Genomic DNA, 17506 nt, shown 5'->3' on the forward strand with positions numbered 1-17506 from the left:
GTGGCAAGACGCTCCTCGGGGCGCGTCTTGCTTGGGCCTCTCTCCTGGAGGCGCTCAGTCAGACCGAGTGCTGACATGTGGCAAGACGCTCCTCGGGGCGCATCTTGCTTGGGCTTCTCTCTTGGAGGCCCTCAGTCAGACCCATTGTTGATATGTGGCAAGACGCTCCTCGGGGCGAGTCTTGCTTGGGCCTCTCTCCTGGAGGTGCTCAGTCAGACCCAGTGTTGACATGGTTCAAGACGCTCCTCGGGGCGCGTCTTGCTTAGGCTTCTCTCTTGGAGGCCCTCAGTCAGACCCATTGTTGACATGTGGCAAGACGCTCCTCGGGGCGCGTCTTGCTTGGGCTTCTCTCCTGGAGGCCCTCAGTCAGACCCATTGTTGACATGTGGCAAGACGCTCCTCGGGGCGCGTCTTGCTTGGGCCTCTCTCCTGGAGGCGCTCAGTCAGACCGAGTGCTGACATAAGGCAAGACGCTCCTCGGGGTGCATCTTGCTGGGGCCTCTCTCCTGGAGGCGCTCAGTCAGACCCAGTGCTTACATGTGGCAAGACGCTCCTCGGGGCGCGTCTTGCTTGGGCCTCTCTCCTGGAGGCGCTCAGTCAGACCCAGTGGTGACATGTGGCAAGAAGCTATTCGGGGCGCGTCTTGCTTGAGCCTCTCTCCTGGAGATGCTCAGTCAGACCCAGTGTTGACACGTGACAAGACGCTCCTCGGGGCGCATCTTGCTTGGGCCTCTCTCCTGGAGGCCCTCTGTCATCCCCAGTGTTGACATGTGTCAAGACGCTCCTCGGGGTGCGTCTTGCTTGGGCCTCTCTCCTGGAGGCCCTCAGTCAGACTCATTGTTGACATGTGGCAAGACGCTCCTCGGGCGCGTCTTGCTTGGGCCTCTCTCCTGGAGGTGCTCAGTCAGACCCAGTGGTGACATGTGGCAAGAAGCTCCTCAGGGCGCGTCTTGCTTGGGCCTCTCTCCTGGAGACGCTCAGTCAGACCCAGTGTTGACACGTGACAAGACGCTCCTCGGGGCGCGTCTTGCTTGGGCTTCTCTCATGGAGGCCCTCAGTCAGACCCATTGTTGATATGTGGCAAGACGCTCCTCGGGGCGCGTCTTGCTTGGGCCTCTCTCCTGGAGGCACTCAGTCAGACCGAGTGGTGACATGTGGCAAGACGCTCCTCGGGACACGTCTTGCTTGGGCTTCTCTCCTGGAGGCCCTCAGTCAGACTCATTGTTGACATGTGGAAAGACGCTCCTCGGGGCGCGTCTTGCTTGGGCTTCTCTCATGGAGGCCCTCAGTCAGACCCATTGTTGATATGTGGCAAGACGCTCCTCGGGGCGCGTCTTGCTTGGGCCTCTCTCCTGGAGGCGCTCAGTCAGACCGAGTGCTGACATGTGGCAAGACGCTCCTCGGGGCGCGTCTTGCTTGGGCTTCTCTCATGGAGGCCCTCAGTCAGACCCATTGTTGATATGTGGCAAGACGCTCCTCGGGGCGAGTCTTGCTTGGGCCTCTCTCCTGGAGGTGCTCAGTCAGACCCAGTGTTGACATGGTGCAAGACGCTCCTCGGGGCGCGTCTTGCTTAGGCTTCTCTCTTGGAGGCCCTCAGTCAGACCCATTGTTGACATGTGGCAAGACGCTCCTCGGGGCGCGTCTTGCTTGGGCTTCTCTCCTGGAGGCCCTCAGTCAGACCCATTGTTGACATGTGGCAAGACGCTCCTCGGGGCGCGTCTTGCTTGGGCCTCTCTCCTGGAGGCGCTCAGTCAGACCGAGTGCTGACATAAGGCAAGACGGTCCTCGGGGCGCGTCTTGCTGGGGCCTCTCTCCTGGAGGCGCTCAGTCAGACCCAGTGCTTACATGTGGCAAGACGCTCCTCGGGGCGCGTCTTGCTTGGGCCTCTCTCCTGGAGGCGCTCAGTCAGACCCAGTGGTGACATGTGGCAAGACGCTCTTCCGGGCGCGTCTTGCTTGAGCCTCTCTCCTGGAGATGCTCAGTCAGACCCAGTGGTGACATGTGGCAAGACGCTCCTCGGGGCGCGTCTTGCTTGGGCCTCTCTCCTGGAGGCACTCAGTCAGACTCATTGTTGACATGTGGCAAGACGCTCCTCGGGGCGCGTCTTGCTTGGGCTTCTCTCATGGAGGCCCTCAGTCAGACCCATTGTTGATAGGTGGCAAGACGCTCCTCGGGGCGCGTCTTGCTTGGGCCTCTCTCCTGGAGGCGCTCAGTCAGACCGAGTGCTGACATGTGTCAAGACGCTCCTCGGGGCGCGTCTTGCTTGGGCTTCTCTCATGGAGGCCCTCAGTCAGACCCATTGTTGATATGTGGCAAGACGCTCCTCGGGGCGAGTCTTGCTTGGGCCTCTCTCCTGGAGGTGCTCAGTCAGACCCAGTGTTGACATGGTGCAAGACGCTCCTCGGGGCGCGTCTTGCTTAGGCTTCTCTCTTGGAGGCCCTCAGTCAGACCCATTGTTGACATGTGGCAAGACGCTCCTCGGGGCGCGTCTTGCTTGGGCTTCTCTCCTGGAGGCCCTCAGTCAGACCCATTGTTGACATGTGGCAAGATGCTCCTCGGGGCGCGTCTTGCTTGGGCCTCTCTCCTGGAGGCGCTCAGTCAGACCGAGTGCTGACATAAGGCAAGACGGTCCTCGGGGCGCGTCTTGCTGGGGCCTCTCTCCTGGAGGCGCTCAGTCAGACCCAGTGCTTACATGTGGCAAGACGCTCCTCGGGGCGCGTCTTGCTTGGGCCTCTCTCCTGGAGGCGCTCAGTCAGACCCAGTGGTGACATGTGGCAAGACGCTCCTCGGGGTGCGTCTTGCTTGGGCCTCTCTCCTGGAGGCGCTCAGTCAGACCCAGTGCTGACATGTGGTAAGACGCTCCTCGGGGCGCGTCTTGCTGGGGCTTCTCTCCTGGAGGCGCTCAGTCAGACCCAGTGCTTACATGTGGCAAGACGCTCCTCGGGGCGCGTCTTGCTTGGGCCTCTCTCCTGGAGGCCCTCTGTCATCCCCAGTGTTGACATGTGGCAAGACGCTCCTCGGGGTGCGTCTTGCTTGGGCCTCTCTCCTGGAGGCGCTCAGTCAGACCCAGTGCTGACATGTGGTAAGACGCTCCTCGGGGCGCGTCTTGCTGGGGCTTCTCTCCTGGAGGCGCTCAGTCAGACCCAGTGCTTACATGTGGCAAGACGCTCCTCGGGGCGCGTCTTGCTTGGGCCTCTCTCCTGGAGGCGCTCAGTCAGACCCAGTGGTGACATGTGGCAAGACGCTCCTCGGGGCGCGTCTTGCTTGGGCCTCTCTCCTGGAGACGCTCAGTCAGACCCAGTGTTGACACGTGGCAAGACGCTCCTCGGGGCGCGTCTTGCTTGGGCCTCTCTCCTGGAGGCGCTCAGTCAGACCCAGTGGTGACATGTGGCAAGACGCTCCTCGGGGCGCGTCTTGCTTGGGCTTCTCTCATGGAGGCCCTCAGTCAGACCCATTGTTTATATGTGGCAAGACGCTGCTCGGGGCGCGTCTTGCTTGGGCCTCTCTCCTGGAGGCGCTCAGTCAGACCGAGTGCTGACATGTGGCAAGACGCTGCTCGGGGCGCGTCTTGCTTGGGCTTCTCTCCTGGAGGCCCTGAGTCAGACCCATTGTTTACATGTGGCAAGACGCTCCTTTGGGCGCATCTTGCTTGGGCTCTCTCCTGGAGGCCCTCAGTCAGACCCATTGTTGACATGTGGCAAGACGCTCCTCGGGGCATGTCTTGCTTGGGCCTCTCTCCTGGAGGCGCTCAGTCAGACCCAGTGGTGACATGTGGCAAGACGCTCTTCGGGGCGCGTCTTGCTTGAGCCTCTCTCCTGGAGAGGCTCAGTCAGACCCAGTGTTGACACGTGACAAGACGCTCCACGGGGCGCGTCTTGCTTGGGCTTCTCTCATGGAGGCCCTCAGTCAGACCCATTGTTGATATGTGGCAAGACGCTCCTCGGGGCGCGTCTTGCTTGGGCCTCTCTCCTGGAGGCGCTCAGTCAGACCGAGTGCTGACATGTGGCAAGACGCTCCTCGGGGTGCGTCTTGCCTGGGCTTCTCTCCTGGAGGCCCTCAGTCAGACCCATTGTTTACATGTGGCAAGACGCTCCTTGGGGCGCATCTTGCTTGGGCCTCTCTCCTGGAGGCCCTCTGTCAGCCCCAGTGTTGACATGTGTCAAGACGCTCCTCGGGGTGCGTCTTGCTTGGGCCTCTCTCCTGGAGGCGCTCAGTCAGACCGAGTGCTGACATGTGGCAAGACGCTCCTCGGGGCGCGTCTTGCTTGGGCTTCTCTCCTGGAGGCCCTCAGTCAGACCCATTGTTGACATGTGGCAAGACGCTCCTCGGGGCGCGTCTTGCTTGTGCTTCTCTCCTGGAGGCCCTCAGTCAGACCCATTGTTTACATGTGGCAAGACGCTCCTCGGGGCGCATCTTGCTTGGGCCTCTCTCCTGGAGGCCCTATGTCAGCCCCAGTGTTGACATGTGTCAAGACGCTCCTCGGGGCGCGTCTTGCTGGGGCCTCTCTCCTGGAGGCGCTCAGTCAGACCCAGTGCTTACATGTGGCAAGACGCTCCTCGGGGCGCGTCTTGCTGGGGCTTCTCTCCTGGAGGCGTTCAGTCAGACCGAGTGCTGACATGTGGCAAGACGCTCCTCGGGGCGCGTCTTGCTTGGGCTTCTCTCCTGGAGGCGTTCAGTCAGACCGAGTGCTGACATGTGGTAAGACGCTCCTCGGGGCGCGTCTTGCTGGGGCTTCTCTCCTGGAGGCGCTCAGTCAGACCCAGTGCTTACATGTGGCAAGACGCTCCTAGGGGCGCGTCTTGCTTGGGCCTCTCTCCTGGAGGCGCTCAGTCAGACCCAGTGGTGACATGTGGCAAGACGCTCTTCGGGGCGCGTCTTGCTTGAGCCTCTCTCCTGGAGATGCTCAGTCAGACCCAGTGTTGACACGTGACAAGACGCTCCTCGGGGCGCGTCTTGCTTGGGCTTCTCTCATGGAGGCCCTCAGTCAGACCCATTGTTTATATTTGGCAAGACGCTCCTCGGGGCGCGTCTTGCTTGGGCCTCTCTCCTGGAGGCCCTCAGTCAGACCCATTGTTTACATGTGGCAAGACGCTCCTTGGGGCGCATCTTGCTTGGGCCTCTCTCCTGGAGGCCCTCTGTCATCCCCAGTGTTGACATGTGTCAAGACGCTCCTCGGGGTGCGTCTTGCTTGGGCCTCTCTCCTGGAGGCGCTCAGTCAGACCGAGTGCTGACATGTGGCAAGACGCTCCTCGGGGCGCGTCTTGCTGGGGCTTCTCTCCTGGAGGCCCTCAGTCAGACCCATTGGTGACATGTGGCAAGACGCTCTTCGGGGCGCGTCTTGCTTGAGCCTCTCTCCTGGAGATGCTCAGTCAGACCCAGTGTTGACACGTGACAAGACGCTCCTCGGGGCGCGTCTTGCTTGGGCTTCTCTCATGGAGGCCCTCAGTCAGACCCATTGTTTATATTTGGCAAGACGCTCCTCGGGGCGCGTCTTGCTTGGGCCTCTCTCCTGGAGGCCCTCAGTCAGACCCATTGTTTACATGTGGCAAGACGCTCCTTGGGGCGCATCTTGCTTGGGCCTCTCTCCTGGAGGCCCTCTGTCATCCCCAGTGTTGACATGTGTCAAGACGCTCCTCGGGGTGCGTCTTGCTTGGGCCTCTCTCCTGGAGGCGCTCAGTCAGACCGAGTGCTGACATGTGGCAAGACGCTCCTCGGGGCGCGTCTTGCTTGGGCTTCTCTCCTGGAGGCCCTCAGTCAGACCCATTGTTGACATGTGGCAAGACGCTCCTCGGGGCGCGTCTTGCTTGTGCTTCTCTCCTGGAGGCCCTCAGTCAGACCCATTGTTTACATGTGGCAAGACGCTCCTCGGGGCGCATCTTGCTTGGGCCTCTCTCCTGGAGGCCCTCTGTCAGCCCCAGTGCTGACATGTGGTAAGACGCTCCTCGGGGCGCGTCTTGCTGGGGCTTCTCTCCTGGAGGCGCTCAGTCAGACCCAGTGCTTACATGTGGCAAGACGCTCCTCGGGGCGCGTCTTGCTTTGGCCTCTCTCCTGGAGACGCTCAGTAAGACCCAGTGTTGACACGTGGCAAGACGCTCCTTGGGGCGCGTCTTGCTTGGGCCTCTCTCCTGGAGGCGCTCAGTCAGACCCAGTGGTGACATGTGGCAAGACGCTCCTCGGGGCGCGTCTTGCTTGGACTTCTCTCATGGAGGCCCTCAGTCAGACCCATTGTTGATATGTGGCAAGACGCTGCTCGGGGCGCGTCTTGCTTGGGCCTCTCTCCTGGAGGCGCTCAGTCAGACCGAGTGCTGACATGTGGCAAGACGCTGCTCGGGGTGCGTCTTGCTTGGGCTTCTCTCCTGGAGGCCCTGAGTCAGACCCATTGTTTACATGTGGCAAGACGCTCCTTTGGGCGCATCTTGCTTGGGCTTCTCTCCTGGAGGCCCTCAGTCAGACCCATTGTTGACATGTGGCAAGACGCTCCTCGGGGCGCGTCTTGCTTTGGCCTCTCTCCTGGAGGCGCTCAGTCAGACCCAGTGCTTACATGTGGCAAGACGCTCCTCGGGGCGCGTCTTGCTTGGGCCTCTCTCCTGGAGGCCCTCAGTCAGACCCAGTGTTGACACGTGGCAAGACGCTCCTCGGGGCGTGTCTTGCTTGGGCCTCTCTCCTGGAGGCGCTCAGTCAGACCCAGTGGTGACATGTGGCAAGACGCTCCTCGGGGCGCGTCTTGCTTGGGCTTCTCTCCTGGAGGCCCTCAGTCAGACCCATTGTTTACATGTGGCAAGACGCTCCTTGGGGCACATCTTGCTTGGGCCTCTCTCCTGGAGGCCCTCTGTCATCCCCAGTGTTGACATGTGTCAAGACGCTCCTCGGGGTGCGTCTTGCTTGGGCCTCTCTCCTGGAGGCGCTCAGTCAGACCGAGTGCTGACATGTGGCAAGACGCTCCTCGGGGCGCGTCTTGCTTGGGCTTCTCTCCTGGAGGCCCTCAGTCAGACCCATTGTTGACATGTGGCAAGACGCTCCTCGGGGCGCATCATGCTTGTGCTTCTCTCCTGGTGGCCCTCAGTCAGACCCATTGTTTACATGTGGCAAGACGCTCCTCGGGGTGCATCTTGCTTGGGCCTCTCTCCTGGAGACCCTCTGTCAGCCCCAGTGTTGACATGTGTCAAGACGCTCCTCGGGGCGCGTCTTGCTGGGGCCTCTCTCCTGGAGGCGCTCAGTCAGACCCAGTGCTGACATGTGGTAAGACGCTCCTCTGGGCGCGTCTTGCTGGGGCTTCTCTCCTGGAGGCGCTCAGTCAGACCCAGTGCTTACATGTGGCAAGACGCTCCTCGGGGCGCGTCTTGCTTGGGCCTCTCTCCTGGAGGCGCTCAGTCAGACCCAGTGGTGACATGTGGCAAGACGCTCCTTTGGGCGCATCTTGCTGGGGCCTCTCTCCTGGAGGCGCTCAGTAAGACCCAGTGCTTACATGTGGCAAGACGCTCCTCGGGGCGCTTTTTGCTTGGGCCTCTCTCCTTGAGGCGCTCAGTCAGACCCAGTGGTGACATGTGTTAAGACGCTCTTCGGGGCGCGTCTTGCTTGAGCCTCTCTCCTGGAGATGCTCAGTCAGACCCAGTGTTGACACGTGACAAGACGCTCCTCGGGGCGCATCTTGCTTGGGCTTCTCTCATGGAGGCCCTCAGTCAGACCCATTGTTGATATGTGGCAAGACGCTCCTCGGGGCGCGTCTTGCTTGGGCCTCTCTCCTGGAGGCGCTCAGTCAGACCGAGTGCTGACATGTGGCAAGACGCTCCTCGGGGCGCGTCTTGCTTGGGCTTCTCTCCTGGAGGCACTCAGTCAGACCCATTGTTTACATGTGGCAAGACGCTCCTTGGGGCGCATCTTGCTTGGGCCTCTCTCCTGGAGGCCCTCTGTCAGCCCCAGTGTTGACATGTGTCAAGACGCTCCTCGGGGTGCGTCTTGCTTGGGCCTCTCTCCTGGAGGCGCTCAGTCAGACCGAGTGCTGACATGTGGCATGACGCTCCTCGGGGCGCGTCTTGCTTGGGCTTCTCTCCTGGAGGCCCTCAGTCAGACCCATTGTTGACATGTGGCAAGACGCTCCTCGGGGCGCGTCTTGCTTGGGCTTCTCTCCTGGAGGCCCTCAGTCAGACCCATTGTTGACATGTGGCAAGACGCTCCTCGGGGCGCATCATGCTTGTGCTTCTCTCCTGGTGGCCCTCAGTCAGACCCATTGTTTACATGTGGCAAGACGCTCCTCGGGGTGCATCTTGCTTGGGCCTCTCTCCTGGAGGCCCTCTGTCAGCCCCAGTGTTGACATGTGTCAAGACGCTCCTCGGGGCGCGTCTTGCTGGGGCCTCTCTCCTGGAGGCGCTCAGTCAGACCCAGTGCTGACATGTGGTAAGACGCTCCTCTGGGCGCGTCTTGCTGGGGCTTCTCTCCTGGAGGCGCTCAGTCAGACCCAGTGCTTACATGTGGCAAGACGCTCCTCGGGGCGCGTCTTGCTTGGGCCTCTCTCCTGGAGGCGCTCAGTCAGACCCAGTGGTGACATGTGGCAAGACGCTCCTTTGGGCGCATCTTGCTGGGGCCTCTCTCCTGGAGGCGCTCAGTAAGACCCAGTGCTTACATGTGGCAAGACGCTCCTCGGGGCGCTTTTTGCTTGGGCCTCTCTCCTTGAGGCGCTCAGTCAGACCCAGTGGTGACATGTGTTAAGACGCTCTTCGGGGCGCGTCTTGCTTGAGCCTCTCTCCTGGAGATGCTCAGTCAGACCCAGTGTTGACACGTGACAAGACGCTCCTCGGGGCGCATCTTGCTTGGGCTTCTCTCATGGAGGCCCTCAGTCAGACCCATTGTTGATATGTGGCAAGACGCTCCTCGGGGCGCGTCTTGCTTGGGCCTCTCTCCTGGAGGCGCTCAGTCAGACCGAGTGCTGACATGTGGCAAGACGCTCCTCGGGGCGCGTCTTGCTTGGGCTTCTCTCCTGGAGGCACTCAGTCAGACCCATTGTTTACATGTGGCAAGACGCTCCTTGGGGCGCATCTTGCTTGGGCCTCTCTCCTGGAGGCCCTCTGTCAGCCCCAGTGTTGACATGTGTCAAGACGCTCCTCGGGGTGCGTCTTGCTTGGGCCTCTCTCCTGGAGGCGCTCAGTCAGACCGAGTGCTGACATGTGGCAAGACGCTCCTCGGGGCGCGTCTTGCTTGGGCTTCTCTCCTGGAGGCCCTCAGTCAGACCCATTGTTGACATGTGGCAAGACGCTCCTCGGGGCGCGTCTTGCTTGGGCTTCTCTCCTGGAGGCCCTCAGTCAGACCCATTGTTCACATGTGGCAAGACGCTCCTCGGGGTGCATCTTGCTTGGGCCTCTCTCCTGGAGGCCCTCTGTCAGCCCCAGTGTTGACATGTGTCAAGACGCTCCTCGGGGTGCGTCTTGCTTGGGCCTCTCTCCTGGAGGCGCTCAGTCAGACCGAGTGCTAACATGTGGCAAGACGCTCCTCGGGGCGCGTCTTGCTTGGGCTTCTCTCCTGGAGGCCCTCAGTCAGACCCATTGTTGTCATGTGGCAAGACGCTCCTCGGGGCGCGTCTTGCTTGGAACTCTCTCCTGGAGGCGCTCAGTCAGACCGAGTGCTGACATAAGGCAAGACGCTCCTCGGGGCGCGTCTTGCTGGGGCCTCTCTCCTGGAGGCGCTCAGTCAGACCCAGTGCTTACATGTGGCAAGACGCTCCTCGGGGCGCGTCTTGCGTGGGCTTCTCTCCTGGAGGCGTTCAGTCAGACCGAGTGCTGACATGTGTTAAGACACTCCTCGGGACGCGTCTTGCTTGGGCTTCTCTCCTGGAGGCCCTCAGTCAGACTCATTGTTGACATGTGGCAAGACGCTCCTCGGGGCGCGTCTTGCTTGGGCTTCTCTCCTGGAGGCGCTCAGTCAGACCCAGTGGTGACATGTGGCAAGACGCTCCTCGGGGCGCGTCTTGCTTGGGCCTCTCTCCTGGAGACGCTCAGTCAGACCCAGTGTTGACACGTGACAAGACGCTCCTCGGGGCGCGTCTTGCTTGGGCTTCTCTCATGGAGGCCCTCAGTCAGACCCATTGTTGATATGTGGCAAGACGTTCCTCGGGGCGCGTCTTGCTTGGGCCTCTCTCCTGGAGGCGCTCAGTCAGGCCGAGTGCTGACATGTGGCAAGACACTCCTCGGGACGCGTCTTGCTTGGGCTTCTCTCCTGGAGGCCCTCAGTCAGACTCATTGTTGACATGTGGCAAGACGCTCCTCGGGGCGCGTCTTGCTTCGGCCTCTCTCCTGGAGGCGCTCAGTCAGACCCAGTGGTGACATGTGGCAAGAAGCTCCTCAGGGCGCGTCTTGCTTGGGCCTCTCTCCTGGAGACGCTCAGTCAGACCCAGTGTTGACACGTGACAAGACGCTCCTCGGGGCGCGTCTTGCTTGGGCTTCTCTCATGGAGGCCCTCAGTCAGACCCATTGTTGATATGTGGCAAGACGCTCCTCGGGGCGCGTCTTGCTTGGGCCTCTCTCCTGGAGACGCTCAGTCAGACCCAGTGTTGACACGTGACAAGACGCTCCTCGGGGCGCGTCTTGCTTGGGCTTCTCTCATGGAGGCCCTCAGTCAGACCCATTGTTGATATGTGGCAAGACGCTCCTCGGGGCGCGTCTTGCTTGGGCCTCTCTCCTGGAGGCGCTCAGTCAGACCGAGTGCTGACATGTGGCAAGACGCTCCTCGGGGCGCGTCTTGCTTGGGCTTCTCTCATGGAGGCCCTCAGTCAGACCCATTGTTCATATGTGGCAAGACGCTCCTCGGGGCGAGTCTTGCTTGGGCCTCTCTCCTGGAGGTGCTCAGTCAGACCCAGTGTTGACATGGTTCAAGACGCTCCTCGGGGCGCGTCTTGCTTAGGCTTCTCTCTTGGAGGCCCTCAGTCAGACCCATTGTTGACATGTGGCAAGACGCTCCTCGGGGCGCGTCTTGCTTGGGCATCTCTCCTGGAGGCGCTCAGTCAGACCGAGTGCTGACATAAGGCAAGACGCTCCTCGGGGCGCGTCTTGCTGGGGCCTCTCTCCTGGAGGCGCTCAGTCAGACCCAGTGCTTACATGTGGCAAGACGCTCCTCGGGGCGCGTCTTGCTTGGGCCTCTCTCCTGGAGGCGCTCAGTCAGACCCAGTGGTGACATGTGGCAAGACGCTCTTCGGGGCGCGTCTTGCTTGAGCCTCTCTCCTGGAGATGCTCAGTCAGACCCAGTGTTGACACGTGACAAGACGCTCCTCGGGGCGCGTCTTGCTTGGGCTTCTCTCATGGAGGCCCTCAGTCAGACCCATTGTTGATATGTGGCAAGACGCTCCTCGGGGCGCGTCTTGCTTGGGTCTCTCTCCTGGAGGCGCTCAGTCAGACCGAGTGCTGACATGTGGCAAGACGCTCCTCGGGGCGCGTCTTGCTTGGGCTTCTCTCCTGGAGGCCCTCAGTCAGACCCATTGTTTACATGTGGCAAGACGCTCCTTGGGGCGCATCTTGCTTGGGCCTCTCTCCTGGAGGCCCTCTGTCATCCCCAGTGTTGACATGTGTCAAGACGCTCCTCGGGGTGCGTCTTGCTTGGGCCTCTCTCCTGGAGGCGCTCAGTCAGACCGAGTGCTGACATGTGGCAAGACGCTCCTCGGGGCGCGTCTTGCTTGGGCTTCTCTCCTGGAGGCCCTCAGTCAGACCCATTGTTGACATGTGGCAAGAAACTCCTCGGGGCGCGTCTTGCTTGTGCTTCTCTCCTGGAGGCCCTCAGTCAGACCCATTGTTTACATGTGGCAAGACGCTCCTCGGGGCGCATCTTGCTTGGGCCTCTCTCCTGGAGGCCCTCTGTCAGCCCCAGCGTTGACATGTGTCAAGACGCTCCTCGGGGCGCGTCTTGCTGGGGCCTCTCTCCTGGAGGCGCTCAGTCAGACCCAGTGCTGACATGTGATAAGACGTTCCTCGGGGCGCGTCTTGCTGGGGCTTCTCTCCTGGAGGCGCTCAGTCAGACCCAGTGCTTACATGTGGCAAGACGCTCCTCGGGGCGCGTCTTGCTTGGGCCTCTCTCCTGGAGGCGCTCAGTCAGACCCAGTGGTGACATGTGGCAAGACGCTCCTCGGGGCGCGTCTTGCTTGGGCCTCTCTCCTGGAGACGCTCAGTCAGACCCAGTGTTGACACGTGGCAAGACGCTCCTCGGGGCGCGTCTTGCTTGGGCCTCTCTCCTGGAGGCGCTCAGTCAGACCCAGTGGTGACATGTGGCAAGACGCTCCTCGGGGCGCGTCTTGCTTGGGCTTCTCTCATGGAGGCCCTCAGTCAGACCCATTGTTGATATGTGGCAAGACGCTCCTTGGGGCGCGTCTTGCTTGGGCCTCTCTCCTGGAGGCGCTCAGTCAGACCGAGTGCTGACATGTGGCAAGACGCTGCTCGGGGCGCGTCTTGCTTGGGCTTCTCTCCTGGAGGCCCTGAGTCAGACCCATTGTTTACATGTGGCAAGACGCTCCTTTGGGCGCATCTTGCTTGGGCTTCTCTCCTGGAGGCCCTCAGTCAGACCCATTGTTGACATGTGGCAAGACGCTCCTCGGGGCGCGTCTTGCTTGGGCCTCTCTCCTGGAGGCGCTCAGTCAGACCCAGTGCTTACATGTGGCAAGACGCTCCTCGGGGCGCGTCTTGCTTGGGCCTCTCTCCTGGAGGCGCTCAGTCAGACCCAGTGGTGACATGTGGCAAGACGCTCTTCGGGGCGCGTCTTGCTTGAGCCTCTCTCCTGGAGATGCTCAGTCAGACCCAGTGTTGACATGTGGCAAGACGCTCCTCGGGGCGCGTCTTGCTTGGGCTTCTCTCCTGGAGGCCCTCAGTCAGACCCATTGTTTACATGTGGCAAGACGCTCCTTGGGGCGCATCTTGCTTGGGCCTCTCTCCTGGAGGCCCTCTGTCAGCCCCAGTGTTGACATGTGTCAAGACGCTCCTCGGGGTGCGTCTTGCTTGGGCCTCTCTCCTGGAGGCGCTCAGTCAGACCCATTGTTGACATGTGGCAAGACGCTCCTCGGGGCGCGTCTTGCTTGTGCTTCTCTCCTGGAGGCCCTCAGTCAGACCCATTGTTTACATGTGGCAAGACGCTCCTTGGGGCGCATCTTGCTTGGGCCTCTCTCCTGGAGGCCCTCTGTCAGCCCCAGTGTTGACATGTGTCAAGACGCTCCTCGGGGTGCGTCTTGCTTGGGCCTCTCTCCTGGAGGCGCTCAGTCAGACCCATTGTTGACATGTGGCAAGACGCTCCTCGGGGCGCGTCTTGCTTGTGCTTCTCTCCTGGAGGCCCTCAGTCAGACCCATTGTTTACATGTGGCAAGACGCTCCTCGGGGCGCATCTTGCTTGGGCCTCTCTCCTGGAGGCCCTATGTCAGCCCCAGTGTTGACATGTGTCAAGACGCTCCTCGGGGCGCGTCTTGCTTGGGCTTCTCTCATGGAGGCCCTCAGTCAGACCCATTGTTGATATGTGGCAAGACGCTCCTCGGGGCGCGTCTTGCTTGGGCTTCTCTCATGGAGGCCCTCAGTCAGACCCATTGTTGATATGTGGCAAGACGCTCCTCGGGGCGAGTCTTGCTTGGGCCTCTCTCCTGGAGGTGCTCAGTCAGACCCAGTGTTGACATGGTTCAAGACGCTCCTCGGGGCGCGTCTTGCTTAGGCTTCTCTCTTGGAGGCCCTCAGTCAGACCCATTGTTGACATGTGGCAAGACGCTCCTCGGGGCGCGTCTTGCTTGGGCCTCTCTGCTGGAGGCGCTCAGTCAGACCGAGTGCTGACATAAGGCAAGACGCTCCTCGGGGCGCGTCTTGCTGGGGCCTCTCTCCTGGAGGCGCTCAGTCAGACCCAGTGCTTACATGTGGCAAGACGCTCCTCGGGGCGCGTCTTGCTTGGGCCTCTCTCCTGGAGGCGCTCAGTCAGACCCAGTGGTGACATGTGGCAAGACGCTCTTCGGGGCGCGTCTTGCTTGAGCCTCTCTCCTGGAGATGCTCAGTCAGACCCAGTGTTGACACGTGACAAGACGCTCCTCGGGGCGCGTCTTGCTTGGGCTTCTCTCATGGAGGCCCTCAGTCAGACCCATTGTTGATATGTGGCAAGACGCTCCTCGGGGCGCGTCTTGCTTGGGTCTCTCTCCTGGAGGCGCTCAGTCAGACCGAGTGCTGACATGTGGCAAGACGCTCCTCGGGGCGCGTCTTGCTTGGGCTTCTCTCCTGGAGGCCCTCAGTCAGACCCATTGTTTACATGTGGCAAGACGCTCCTTGGGGCGCATCTTGCTTGGGCCTCTCTCCTGGAGGCCCTCTGTCATCCCCAGTGTTGACATGTGTCAAGACGCTCCTCGGGGTGCGTCTTGCTTGGGCCTCTCTCCTGGAGGCGCTCAGTCAGACCGAGTGCTGACATGTGGCAAGACGCTCCTCGGGGCGCGTCTTGCTTGGGCTTCTCTCCTGGAGGCCCTCAGTCAGACCCATTGTTGACATGTGGCAAGAAACTCCTGGGGGCGCGTCTTGCTTGTGCTTCTCTCCTGGAGGCCCTCAGTCAGACCCATTGTTTACATGTGGCAAGACGCTCCTCGGGGCGCATCTTGCTTGGGCCTCTCTCCTGGAGGCCCTCTGTCAGCCCCAGCGTTGACATGTGTCAAGACGCTCCTCGGGGCGCGTCTTGCTGGGGCCTCTCTCCTGGAGGCGCTCAGTCAGACCCAGTGCTGACATGTGATAAGACTTTCCTCGGGGCGCGTCTTGCTGGGGCTTCTCTCCTGGAGGCGCTCAGTCAGACCCAGTGCTTACATGTGGCAAGACGCTCCTCGGGGCGCGTCTTGCTTGGGCCTCTCTCCTGGAGGCGCTCAGTCAGACCCAGTGGTGACATGTGGCAAGACGCTCCTCGGGGCGCGTCTTGCTTGGGCCTCTCTCCTGGAGACGCTCAGTCAGACCCAGTGTTGACACGTGGCAAGACGCTCCTCGGGGCGCGTCTTGCTTGGGCCTCTCTCCTGGAGGCGCTCAGTCAGACCCAGTGGTGACATGTGGCAAGACGCTCCTCGGGGCGCGTCTTGCTTGGGCTTCTCTCATGGAGGCCCTCAGTCAGACCCATTGTTGATATGTGGCAAGACGCTCCTTGGGGCGCGTCTTGCTTGGGCCTCTCTCCTGGAGGCGCTCAGTCAGACCGAGTGCTGACATGTGGCAAGACGCTGCTCGGGGCGCGTCTTGCTTGGGCTTCTCTCCTGGAGGCCCTGAGTCAGACCCATTGTTTACATGTGGCAAGACGCTCCTTTGGGCGCATCTTGCTTGGGCTTCTCTCCTGGAGGCCCTCAGTCAGACCCATTGTTGACATGTGGCAAGACGCTCCTCGGGGCGCGTCTTGCTTGGGCCTCTCTCCTGGAGGCGCTCAGTCAGACCCAGTGCTTACATGTGGCAAGACGCTCCTCGGGGCGCGTCTTGCTTGGGCCTCTCTCCTGGAGGCGCTCAGTCAGACCCAGTGGTGACATGTGGCAAGACGCTCTTCGGGGCGCGTCTTGCTTGAGCCTCTCTCCTGGAGATGCTCAGTCAGACCCAGTGTTGACATGTGGCAAGACGCTCCTCGGGGCGCGTCTTGCTTGGGCCTCTCTCCTGGAGGCGCTCAGTCAGACCCAGTGGTGACATGTGGCAAGACGCTCCTCGGGGCGCGTCTTGCTTGGGCTTCTCTCCTGGAGGCCCTCAGTCAGACCCATTGTTTACATGTGGCAAGACGCTCCTTGGGGCGCATCTTGCTTGGGCCTCTCTCCTGGAGGCCCTCTGTCAGCCCCAGTGTTGACATGTGTCAAGACGCTCCTCGGGGTGCGTCTTGCTTGGGCCTCTCTCCTGGAGGCGCTCAGTCAGACCCATTGTTGACATGTGGCAAGACGCTCCTCGGGGCGCGTCTTGCTTGTGCTTCTCTCCTGGAGGCCCTCAGTCAGACCCATTGTTTACATGTGGCAAGACGCTCCTCGGGGCGCATCTTGCTTGGGCCTCTCTCCTGGAGGCCCTATGTCAGCCCCAGTGTTGACATGTGTCAAGACGCTCCTCGGGGCGCGTCTTGCTTGGGCTTCTCTCATGGAGGCCCTCAGTCAGACCCATTGTTGATATGTGGCAAGACGCTCCTCGGGACGCGTCTTGCTTGGGCTTCTCTCCTGGAGGCCCTCAGTCAGACTCATTGTTGACATGTGGCAAGACGCTCCTCGGGGCGCGTCTTGCTTGGGCCTCTCTCCTGGAGGCCCTCAGTCAGACTCATTGTTGACATGTGGCAAGACGCTCCTCGGGGCGCGTCTTGCTTGGGCCTCTCTCCTGGAGGCGCTCAGTCAGGCCGAGTGCTGACATGTGGCAAGACACTCCTCGGGACGCGTCTTGCTTGGGCTTCTCTCCTGGAGGCCCTCAGTCAGACTCATTGTTGACATGTGGCAAGACGCTCCTCGGGGCGCGTCTTGCTTGGGCCTCTCTCCTGGAGGCGCTCAGTCAGACCCAGTGGTGACATGTGGCAAGAAGCTCCTCAGGGTGCGTCTTGCTTGGGCCTCTCTCCTGGAGACGCTCAGTCAGACCCAGTGTTGACACGTGACAAGACGCTCCTCGGGGCGCGTCTTGCTTGGGCTTCTCTCATGGAGGCCCTCAGTCAGACCCATTGTTGATATGTGGCAAGACGCTCCTCGGGGCGCGTCTTGCTTGGGCCTCTCTCCTGGAGGCGCTCATTCAGACCGAGTGCTGACATGTGGCAAGACACTCCTTGGGACGCGTCTTGCTTGGGCTTCTCTCCTGGAGGCCCTCAGTCAGACTCATTGTTGACATGTGGCAAGACGCTCCTCGGGGCGCGTCTTGCTTGGGCCTCTCTCCTGGAGGCACTCAGTCAGACCGAGTGGTGACATGTGGAAAGACGCTCCTCGGGACGCGTCTTGCTTGGGCTTCTCTCCTGGAGGCCCTCAGTCAGACTCATTGTTGACATGTGGCAAGACGCTCCTCGGGGCGCGTCTTGCTTGGGCTTCTCTCATGGAGGCCCTCAGTCAGACCCATTGTTGATATGTGGCAAGACGCTCCTCGGGGCGCGTCTTGCTTGGGCCTCTCTCCTGGAGGCGCTCAGTCAGACCGAGTGCTGACATGTGGCAAGACGCTCCTCGGGGCGCGTCTTGCTTGGGCTTCTCTCATGGAGGCCCTCAGTCAGACCCATTGTTGATATGTGGCAAGACGCTCCTCTGGGCGAGTCTTGCTTGGGCCTCTCTCCTGGAGGTGCTCAGTCAGACCCAGTGTTGACATGGTGCAAGACGCTCCTCGGGGCGCGTCTTGCTTAGGCTTCTCACTTGGAGGCCCTCAGTCAGACCCATTGTTGACATGTGGCAAGACGCTCCTCGGGGCGCGTCTTGCTTGGGCCTCTCTCCTGGAGGCGCTCAGTCGGACCGAGTGCTGACACAAGGCAAGACGCTCCTCGGGGCGCGTCTTGCTGGGGCCTCTCTCCTGGAGGCGCTCAGTCAGACCCAGTGCTTACATGTGGCAAGACGCTCCTCGGGGCGCGTCTT

Source organism: Nothobranchius furzeri, chromosome 13, assembly GCF_043380555.1.
Source record: "Nothobranchius furzeri strain GRZ-AD chromosome 13, NfurGRZ-RIMD1, whole genome shotgun sequence".
Taxonomy (NCBI): domain Eukaryota; kingdom Metazoa; phylum Chordata; class Actinopteri; order Cyprinodontiformes; family Nothobranchiidae; genus Nothobranchius; species Nothobranchius furzeri.